The sequence below is a fragment of the Schistocerca cancellata genome, chromosome 6 (genome assembly GCF_023864275.1).
Source record: "Schistocerca cancellata isolate TAMUIC-IGC-003103 chromosome 6, iqSchCanc2.1, whole genome shotgun sequence".
In the NCBI taxonomy this organism is placed as follows: Eukaryota; Metazoa; Arthropoda; class Insecta; order Orthoptera; family Acrididae; genus Schistocerca; species Schistocerca cancellata.
In genome coordinates, this window is record NC_064631.1 from 370,716,270 (window position 1) to 370,727,668 (window position 11,399).

Sequence of the window (11,399 nt, forward strand, 5' to 3'; positions counted from 1 at the left end):
GCTCTTGATCCATTAGTTTTGAGGCAAAAGTTTTTTGAGCAAGTTTTAACCACTCACTTTCAATGAAATGTAAGTGTAACTTTGAAATTAAATGTGGACCACATCAGTTACATTTAGAACTTTAAGATCAGATCCATTGTTCAAGATTGGTATGTGTACCAACAATTCGGATGTTAAATACCAGCGGTAGTTCAATGCCACTGAATGAATTTGGAGAATGAAATCAGTGAATTCCGATTACTCTATGGATTTTTCAAATGACATTTATAATGTTTTTAAGATTATTTTCCCTGATAGTGTTCCTGAACATTTCTCACTTTCATCTAAGAAAATGAGATGCCTAACAAGTGATGGACTGGCACCATATTTTGAGGAACAAATGTTGGAAGAAGCATGTTCATCATATTACACATTGATTTTTGATGAAACTACCAATGTTAAAGATAAAAATGAATAACAAACAAACATTATATTTTGGTCAGAGAGTAAGTGCTGCACAGCAATGCATTACTTAAGAATTTTCTTGGAAAAGCAGATGGTGAAATGTTACATCAGAAAATATGTGATGCAGTTTCTGAAGGCAACTTCTCCCTAAATAAATTGATTGTGCTGGGGCTAGACGGATGTAATGTCCATAAAAAAATGGTTTAGGCTTTTAAATAGTGATGCCCAGGAGACCTGAGACACACAAATTATAAACATCAAAGCTTGCAACATCCTTCCAATGGATAATGCCTTTTTGAAGGCCTTGGAGTGTTTAGGAGTAGAATAATCCAAATTTATGGTCATTATTTATCATACTTTGTTAGTTGGCCTGTTCACTGGGAATAATTTGAAAGAATTCAGTTTAAGTTTACAGGGTGTCTACGTGGACAAGAAAAAAAAAATTCCCGGATTTCCCGGTTAAAAACACAATTTCTCCTGGATGAAATTACGTATAAAGCGGGTGAAAATACATCCGTGTTAAGCAACAGTATACTTTCCCTGGGAGCTGTAAAACCTATCAGTCCTTTGAATCGTAAAGGTCTTATACCGCCGGAGGACATCCCAGCACTTTAGGAAACGAAATCCAGGAAAAATAATGCGTTTGGGAAGTCGTTTGATGCGAGACAATATGCACAGAGTTTATTTTCGTATTGCGAAATTATATACACAAATTCCACAAATTACAGCACGGTAGCTTCCGAAACTCTAAAATAGAGATTGCGTTGAGCGATGCACCTTTGTCAGCCAGTCATAGCTCATGTCACATGATCTCGCTAGCGAATGACGGCAGATGTTCAGAGCACGAGGCCTATGAGAAAGACAGGCCGCGGCGCGTACGTTACGAAGGTAGGCCGAGTTCGCGAAGTGCGTTTCTACACCGGTTAACTCGTAAGTAGATGCGTATGTACGAACCAGAATTGCATCGTCTATTGGCATCCACTGATATTAGTCCTACAATGATAGGAAGTCCGTAGGCCTAGTAACAGGCTCTAATTTGGCAATTAAAATCGTGCCAAAATGATTATCAGTTGTGTAGAAAAGACGAGGTGTTCTGGCATGAAGAGACTTGTGACATTACCCAGTAACACATTATGCACATTTTTTTGAAGGTCAATTACACTTTTTGCCATCGATCACATAATTTTTATCTATGTAAAAACAACATTAAATATGAAAACTAACTTGAAGCTCGGTCTTTTTTTGGCGTGTGTTACACATTAAGTCATATCAAATACAAATGTGCCGGTAAAATTTTAAATAGTGGCAAAAATGACTTATCTTCTCGGCCCGACATTTTTCAAATGGCTGATCCTCAAAGTGTTACATTTTGAATGAGAGTTATAACGCCCTGTGCTTTAAGAAATTCACTGCACATTCTCACACGTAACATAAATCATCTTGCGTGGAAATTTCCTTTGAAAGTAACGCATCTCAAGCCACTATTCGTAATATTTTCTGGTGATCTGTTAGAAATGTAAACAATTGTGACGTCACGCACATTGAATGCACGTTAGGTGTTACGGACGTACTGCATAATCTTCGACCTAAAGCCTTTGACACTTCACGGTGTCAGCTAGCTGGTCTGTGCATTGTGTGAATTACCCATTTTCTATGCAACTAAACTTTTATTTTGGTGTTACTCTCTGATTTGTGTTTCATTGCTGCAATATTATTCAGCAGTAGTGGACTAAAGTTCTTTGTCAGCATATCAGATCTTACACGTCACACCTACAAAACTTTAACTGAATTCTAAAACAACGAAAAATCCTGGAATTCTAAAAAATTCCCGGGTTTTTCCCGGAATTCCCGGATGTCCAGGGCCGTATACACCCTGGTTTAGCACCCAAATCACACATTTTTTAGGCATACAATCAAAAGGCGGCTTACCTTAGGTCTTTAACCATCAGGATTTTGAACAGGGGGTGGGATGGGGATGGTATTCAATGTTACTTTCTTAAGCATATAACTCTAAATACCTTTGTGAATTATGTGAAAAACATTCAATGAAAGCAGAACTTTATTTCGTAATGCCATCTTCAGAATTATTCAGTAAATTCTCAGAATAATTTCAAAGCCAAAGAACTTTGATTCACATGTTGCATACAGAAATAGAAAACTTACTTCAAACCTTTTTGGCTACTGTTTTCAAGGTTTCTGCTTTGACAAAATTTTGCTTCCTATTGAACAACTAGTTGTTAGGGGGCAAGTAACCAAAGAACTTAGTAAACTGGAGGAACATGACAGGTTGTGCTTTCTAAAGAATTCCAGAAACGTTACATCTCAGCTTGCAAACATGTGATGGAAAAGAGTCTTATCAAGTGCACCACTGAAATTTTTTAGGTGTTTAGACCTCAGAGTGGAAGCTGCAGTGACATGTTAAAGATTGTAAAAATGATGTTGCTCGATATCAAATGACACCATTCAGAGTCTGGTAAGATTGCTTGTTAGACAATTGTAAGGTTCTACAATTAGGACTAGATGACACAATTTTAGATAATAAAGGTATTGACAGTTACTGGCAGCAGCACATCTTCAAAAGACACTCATCAACCATAGAGTGAAAGTATCCAAATGTTTCAAAACTTTGTTAAGGCTTCTCTAACATTGTCTCATGGAAATCCGGTCACAGAAAGGAGATACTCAGTTTTGAAGCACACAGGAGAAGATAAGGCAACTATGTCAGAGACGTTTTGAAAGAGCGTCTTGAGTATGATGCATTCTTTGGGACAATACCCCCATTTTTTCATGTCTGTCAACTAACAACTCCTTAAGTATGGACATTAAGCATGTGCATATTATATTGCTCATAAGGAAAAATGTGGAAGAAAAAGAGAAACAAAGTCAAAAGTGTCTTGAGGAGGAGATTAAAAAGATGAATAACATTAACAAATGAATTGACTATTGAGACATCTGCTTTTTTTTTTAAAAAAAAAAAGAAAAAAGAAAAAAAAGAAGATAAGAGATCGCAAACTATCTAAGGGAACATGAGAAGAACTTCTCTCCAGACTTCAGATAAACTGAAGAAAGCAATCGAAAAGCATTATTTAAAGGCACCCAAATTGGCCCAAGGTAGAGTATGTTTGAGGGTGCACAGGCCATGAACGTAAAAGGGAGTGTGAAATAAGGGAGGCGGAAACCATCTGGAAAAATCTTGAGAAAAGTGCCTCCATAGCTCCTCAAGCTGAATGGTACATTTTTACTGCTGGAATAGATAGACTAGTGTAAATCTTTGAGATTTCTGGGTAAATAAAAAAGTAAAATACATTTATTTACATCAGTCTGGGGTCAAGCAAAATGTTATTGTAATTTGTAGTGTTAGTGGGCTTGTAGCATCATTTCTTGTGAATGCAAAATTTTTGGGACTGAGATGGCTAAGGATTTACACTGATACACCTCACATGTAGAGGAATCATGGGTTACTTTCCAGTTAGAGAAGGAACATAGGCACCTGGAGTGTCACAATAGTGGAAACCTGAATCGACAGTTGCATGGAGCAGTGTTTTACAGGAGCCAGCATTCCTCCATTAGGGATTTGTTGTTGTAAATTATCACAGGGGTGTGTACTGCTCCAAAGGGGCCATACCGAATGTATAACAATAGTAACTCATTATAGACAAATCCAGTATTTACGTGAGGTAACTGGGGAACAATGCAAACTACCTATATGGGCAGATGGCTAATTAGTCGCACAGAGTTTGTTTATTGAAATATTGATTAGAAATTGTCATAGACAGCAAAAGTCCTTTTTAATGGCACATTGTTGCAATGACATGGTCAAGTCTGACAGTGTGTCTATGAAATGTTCTTGTAGATGAGGGAAGAAAACATCTTTGTTTTGTAGCTGAAGTGATGAATCACATAGTATTGCTGTTAAATTTATATACCAGGTGGCTTGTTTCTCTTGTAAGTGTATGTAAAAGGTCATAATGATTGGATTTAAACATGAGGATGTTAACAGTTAGATAATTTGCATGGTTATATTAGCTGAAATGTCAAGTATTCTTGCTATCCGCAATCTGACTATCTGACTATACTTATAAAGAGGCAACTCATGAAAAAGTGTAAATGCTTATCTTTTCTTGTAGCTATACTATATGTATATCAACAATGTAGGAAAGATAGATATCTATTTACTGTAAAGAAGATGTGTTAAATTGCAGACAGACACAATTACAAGACCTTACATAAAGCTTTTGGCCAAGCCTTCATCAGCAAAGGAGGAAGACACACCATTCATACACACAAGCGAGGACACCACATGCACACATATCTGCCAACTCAGTATACCAGGCTAGAGATGGCACTCAGGCCCGAGATACTGGAGTTCATGGTCGTGTGTGCATGAGGTGAGCTTGCTTGTATGTATGAGTGGTGTGTGTTTCTCCTTTGTTGATGAAGGCTGTGGCTGAAAGCATTATATAAGTGTCTTTTATTGTGTCTTCTGTACGGTAAGTAGCAATTTATGTTTTCCTACGTTGTTGATGTTCCTACATGGGGTTTCCATTGTTTGGTTATATTTTATGTACCTCAATGTAAACCATTAACATTCCCTATTCATGTGTCTATGCTGCTTAACAGTGTTGTTGCTATTGGCTGACTACATCATGAGTCTTATGCTCTGAATATCTGCTGGGTCATTCCATTTAAAGTGATCATGGGCGCCCTGCTCTATGAGCCTCAATTTTCCTGAAATTTGCTATGAGTGTAGACCTACCCTAAAAATGAATCTGCGGAAAATTTTAAATCATGAGCTTAAGTATATGAGAAACAGTGGCCTTTTGTTGGGATGGTTTTTCGACGAATGTGTGTTAAAATGAACAAAACCCAATGATTGAAGCTCTTTTATTACAAGACAAAAGCAAGTAGGAAACTGGGCTGTCAATCAGAAAAATATAGTGTGGCAGAACGTAGCATTTTTTGAGCCATTGTGATGCATTAAAGTGACTCAAAAAACCTGTGGAGAAAAATGCATAGATTTGGGGTCAGATATCTCAGGAAGAAAAAATGCAAAAGAACTACAATGTGTCACATTTGTTGACAATGCCTGGAACATCATTCTGTTAGCATACCTTCCTGCTTAGCCAATTAATTTCAATAATACTGAATCACAAACATGGTGTCAAATTTAAAATTGCAATAAATGAGCCAAGTTCAGATGTAAATATTGCAAAAGAGTCATTTTAGAAATTCTTTTTTCCAGCACCGTTGTAAAGAGCACAATTTTCTGCAGTAGCAACATCCTTGTTGAATCTTAAAGTCGGTTCAGGAAAGGGACAAAATATGAGGCTGAACATGAACAAAAGTCATCTATATGCTATGATCACAACATTGTACAGGTTGCTGAAGCTATAAATTCAAGACAAGCAAGAATGACAACTGGTAAATTAATGCTGAAGTTCCAACTAGCCATGCAAACCATGGCAATTTTATGACTTAACCAGTTCAGAACCATTACTATAGTTTAGTCAGTTTCTGTCCCTATCATGGTAGTGACCAAGTATGGTTGAAAATGCAACCTGGGAATGACGTTATCATCAAACATTGCTTATCCTGTTACATATAGATGGCCATGTTTGATGGTTTCTTCACCAAGTTCACAAAGCCTCATCTGGAATTATTTCTGTAGTTTCAACCCGTGTTTGCTGGCTTCTTGATCGAGGTTCCAAAGCTTCAGTTGGGTTTCTAGCCTTGCTTCCTATGCCATGTTTGTTATTGGTTTCTTTATCGAGGTTCCAAAGCCTTAGTTTGGATTCTTGCCATGGTTTCTAAGATGATATGTGGGTCTCTTCATGCTGGTTCACAAGCCGGTGCTATTTAAAATTACTGCTTCATAGAATTAATTTTTCTTCGGTACTGTTCAATATGGCTGCAGGAAAATTATGCTGATGTCCTATTCTATGTGCTAAAAGGGCTGCAAAATTCATGATGATGTGTTGTTCAGGAATCCAACATTTATCATCTCTTTCAAGCCAACAGAATTATCAAACTGGACCAAAAGTGTGCATGAAATTGACCAGGCGATCACGTTCTTGATCATCAAATTCTCATATATTACCAAACCACCAGTGATTGTCATAGGTGCAGGTGGTGTATAGGCCATAAATAAGGCTTAAAACGACATGAAAGCCACACTGGTGCCAGTTGATTAATAAACAGAGGCCACAAAAGAAGTTGTATCACTTAATACATCGTTAACTTGAATGTGGTTCAAATCCATTGGCAAAAATTGGTGATTTTTGCCAGTTCCAGCTAATTATGGCCATTTATAAACTGTTCTTCATGTAGATTTCTATTTTCTTCTATTTCTTGGCATCAGTTTGCCAATCACCACTGTTGCTTCACCTGTCACTGTGCAAATAGCAAGCTGTATCATGTTGCACATGATTTTAGTTGAAGTTCAACATTACTTTTCATTCCTTTGCTGAATTGACTCTTTAAGATACAACAAGATGTTTCTAGTGGAGAAAAGAGTCCTCTTTCCAGTGTGCTGGAAAGACGAACTTCGGAAATGACCTTTTGCAATATTTGCACCTGAACTTGGGTCACATTCTGCAATTTTATATATGGCACGATGATTATGATTGACCGCGGTCCGCAATAAGTGATTAGACAGGAAGATGTGTTGACAAACTCCTTCAACAGGTATTGTTAGTATATGTGTCAAGTTGTAGTTCCTTTGCATTTATTCTTGCAGAGATATCTGACTCCAAAAAGGAAAAAAACTTCAATTGTTTTTCTCTGCGGGTTTTTTGAGGTACTTTGGCAGTCTTTTTCACAGTGCCATAATGTGTTTTTGTAATTCAGGGCCAGAAGTTGTATAGGATCCGAAAGCAAGAGGTTCCTTGTGTTAAGAAAGGTTCACACATTGGGGTTTACTCGCTTTCACCACACCCTTGTCAAAGAGCTTCTCAAACATGGGACCATAGTTTCCAACATGGTGGGTATTATGGGCTCAAATTTTGCATGAATTCATTTCTCTGATATCTATGTATCTATGGTATATTTAAACAAAATCAGAAATGGAAGGATGGAAAACTTTTGAAAAATGTGATCACTTGGGATGGAATGACCCTGTTGTCATTGGCTGGTAGGATCGTGTGACACAAGCAATGATTGGCTGACAAAAGCACATTGCTCAGCACAATCTTGATTTCAGTACTTTGGAAGCTATAGTGTTTTGTTTGATGGAATTCGTATTTATACTTCTTAATGCGAAAATATACAGTGCACATGTTGCTGCACATCGCAGATCTCCCCAAACTCCGTTGTTATTTGCTAAAGTGCTGGGAAGTTTTACATCAGTGTATAAAAGTTGTACATTCAAAGGATTGATAAGTTTTACAACTCCAAGAGACAGTATACTGTCACTTGACACAGAAAAAATGTACTTTCACCTTGTGTATAGTGTAATTTCACACAGGTAAAAGTGTATTTTTACCCAGGGAAAAATTGTGTGTTTAACTGGGAAATCTGGGAAAAAATCTTGGAAGTTTTTTCCTTGTTGGCATATACACTGTGTTATAGACACTCATTCCAACCAATGCATCTATCCATGCCAGCTGCCAACAGCTTGTCCATTGTCACCTATGATGTCTACCCAATGCAGTTGCACAACACCTTCAGCTGGCAACTCACCATTGCAGATGTCACACAGACAGTAATTGGTAAAACTATTATTTGTAATTCTGGAAATGTAATCCAATCAATACAGAACGTTTGCAAATAGCCACAATTAGCAGTCAAGAGAAACAGGTACAAACTTCTCATCTACAGCATATTATCAGTGCTTCTTGGTCAAACAACACCAGGGCATGAGTTGTTGATTGGCTAGCAATGCGAGTTCTGACTACCAATCCCTTGTATAAAAACCACACATCAGTAGTATTTTTCATTTCTGCAATATTTTGAGGTGCAAATTTTAGGTGATTCACCTTGTATATGAATGTGACAAAAGTCATGGGATAACGATATGAACATATGCAGATGGTGGTAGTATTATGTATACAAGGTATAAAAGGGCAGTGCATGGCAGAGCTGTCATTTGTACTCAGGCAATTGATGTAAAAAGGTTTATGCCATATTTATGGCCACATGATGGGAATCAACAGACTTTGAATGCGGAATGGTAGTTAGAGCCAGATGCATGGGACATTCCATTTTATAAATTGTTAGAGAATTCAGTATTCTGGGATCCACTGTGTCATGAGTGTGCTAAGAACACCAAATTTTAGGCATTACCTCTCTCCATGGATAATGCAGTGGCTGACAGTCTTCACTTAACGACCAAGAGCAGCAGTGATTGTGTAGAGTTGTCAGTGCTAACAGACAAGCAACACTGTATGAAGTAAACACAGAAATCAATGTCAGTCATATGATGAATGTATCCGTTAAGATAGTGTGGCAGAATTTTGTATTAACAGGCTGTGGCAGCAGACGACTGACTCAAGTGCCTTTGGTAACAGCACGACATTGCCCGCAGACATCTTTTGGGCTCCTGACCATATTGTTTGGACCATAGAGGACTGCAAAATCATGGCCTGGTTGAGCGAGTCCCAATTTCAGTTGTTAAGAGCTGACGGTAGAGTTTGAGCGTCGCACAGACCCCGTGAAGCCATGGACCCAAGTTGTCAACAAGGCACTGTGAAAAATGGTAATGGTGGGGCTCCATAATAGTGTGGGCTGTGTTTACATGGAATAAACTAGTTCCTGGATTCCGGCTGAACTGGTTTTTGACCAGAAATGGTTATGTTTGGCTGTCTGCAGACCATTTGCAGCCATTGATGGACTTAATGTTCTCAAACAACAATGGAAATCGTATGGATGACAATGTTCCAATTCACTGGGCCACAGTTGTTTGAAGTTAGTTTGAAGAATATTCTGGACAGTTTGAGGGAATAATTTGGCTATTCAGATTGCCTAACATGAATCCCTTCGAACATTTATGGGCCACAATCAAGAGCTCAGTTCGTGCACAAAATCCTGCACCAGTAACACATTTACAATTGTGGGTTGTCATAGAGGCAGCATGGCTCAGTATTTCTACAGGGGGCTTCCAGTGACATATTGAATGCATGCCATGTTGAGTTTCTGCACTATGCCAGGAAAAATGAGGTCGATCATGGTATTAGGAGGTATCCCATGACTTTTTCACCTCAGTCTACTGGTATTTAGTTCTTCTTTGCAACAACGCTGTGAACATCAGTCCAGAGCGTTTCAATGGCTAAACTATTTTGGGCTTAGTATTCATTCCTACAAATGCATCTTTGATCCCTCCCAGGTGAGATTCATGAGTCACCATATTTGTGCAGAAGGCATGACTATCTCCCTGAAAAATTTCAGGCTAATTGGGAAATTCAACACCCATGAACTTTAAACTTCTAGTGCCATCATCTCCCCAACACAGCATCCATTCAGAAGACACTGACACATGCTCTTGCTATTCCAATAATAAGGGCAACTTCCTGTTTCTTGGATGGACCAATTGGATGTTGCCTTCACTACTGCAAAGAACAGCCTTACCAACAATGCACTTCTGGCTCACCCAGCATGTGATGCCCAGATGGAAATGTTAGCCAATGCCAGCCAGTATGCTTTAGGTACAGCCTTACAGCAACCATTGGCCTTCTTTTCAAAGATGCCTACACAATGTCAGTGGAGAGCCAATGTCAAGGAGCTGCTTGCTGTCTAGGAGGCAAACCACTATGTTTGTTTATTACTGGAAGCTAGGAACTTTATGATATTTACTGAGCAAAAACCCATCACATATGCCTTCCAGCAGACTAACAGTCATATCCAACCTTGCCATTTCTGCTAACTGGATTACATCTCTCAGTTCAGCACAGACATTCAGTATATTTCAGGAATAAACAGTGTTGTTGCTGATTGTCTGTCATGAGTCACTGGGATATCTAGTTGAATTGATTTTGCCGTACTTGATGCAGTACAAGAGATCGATATGGAGTTGGACTCTTACTACTAACAGCATTCATAACTTGCACCACCCTCACATTAAGGCCAGTATCAGGCTTGTTACCTGGCACAGCATGTGGCTCAGATTACTGCAGCTGCACCTGCATTGCTTGTCAGTGTAGTAATGTTGGCCACCGGCATATTCATGCTCCTGTTGGTGATTTTCCTGAGGTTACAAGAGGTTTACACGTGTCCATTTTGACATTATCAGTCCCCTCCCCATCTCTGACAGATAATAGTATCTATTAATTATCATTTATTGTTTCACACACTGGCCAGGGCAAAACCAATTTCTGACATCTCAGCTGAAACTGTGGCATGAGCATTTGTGAGGAAGTGGATGGATTGCTTTGGTTCCCTACTCCATTTCACCACCAGTGGTGGAAGGCAGTTTGAAACCCAGGTATTCAATGATCTTTCCTGATTCTGTGGCCTTCATCATCACTACACCATCACATACTACCAATCAAGCAATGGGATAGTCAAGGGATGGCATCACACTTTGAAGACTGCTCTACTTTTCCATGCCACACCATGGATTATTACACTCTCGGTTGTCTTTCCTGCCCTCTGCACCACTTTAAAGACAAATCTCAGTGCTTCAGTGGCCAAGCTGGTATATGATGAGCCACTTCAGATACCTGGGGAATTTGTCAAGCCCACTACTACTACTTCTGCCCCTAACATACTGGCCTTCCAGGATGAGCTGCACTTCCATATTGCAAACATCCATCCTAAAGCTAGGTCTCAACCTCCATTGGTTCATACAGATTTGGCCACTGTCATGCGCATAATGGTCTGCATTGAAGGGATGAAGTGTGGTCTCCAACCTCTGTAGTGCTATCCTAGCAGTATTGTTGGCTGTGGTCACCATACACTGAAGGTTGACCTCACTGCTACAGTGTCATTGGACCGCATTAACATGACCTACACCTTTCCATCTG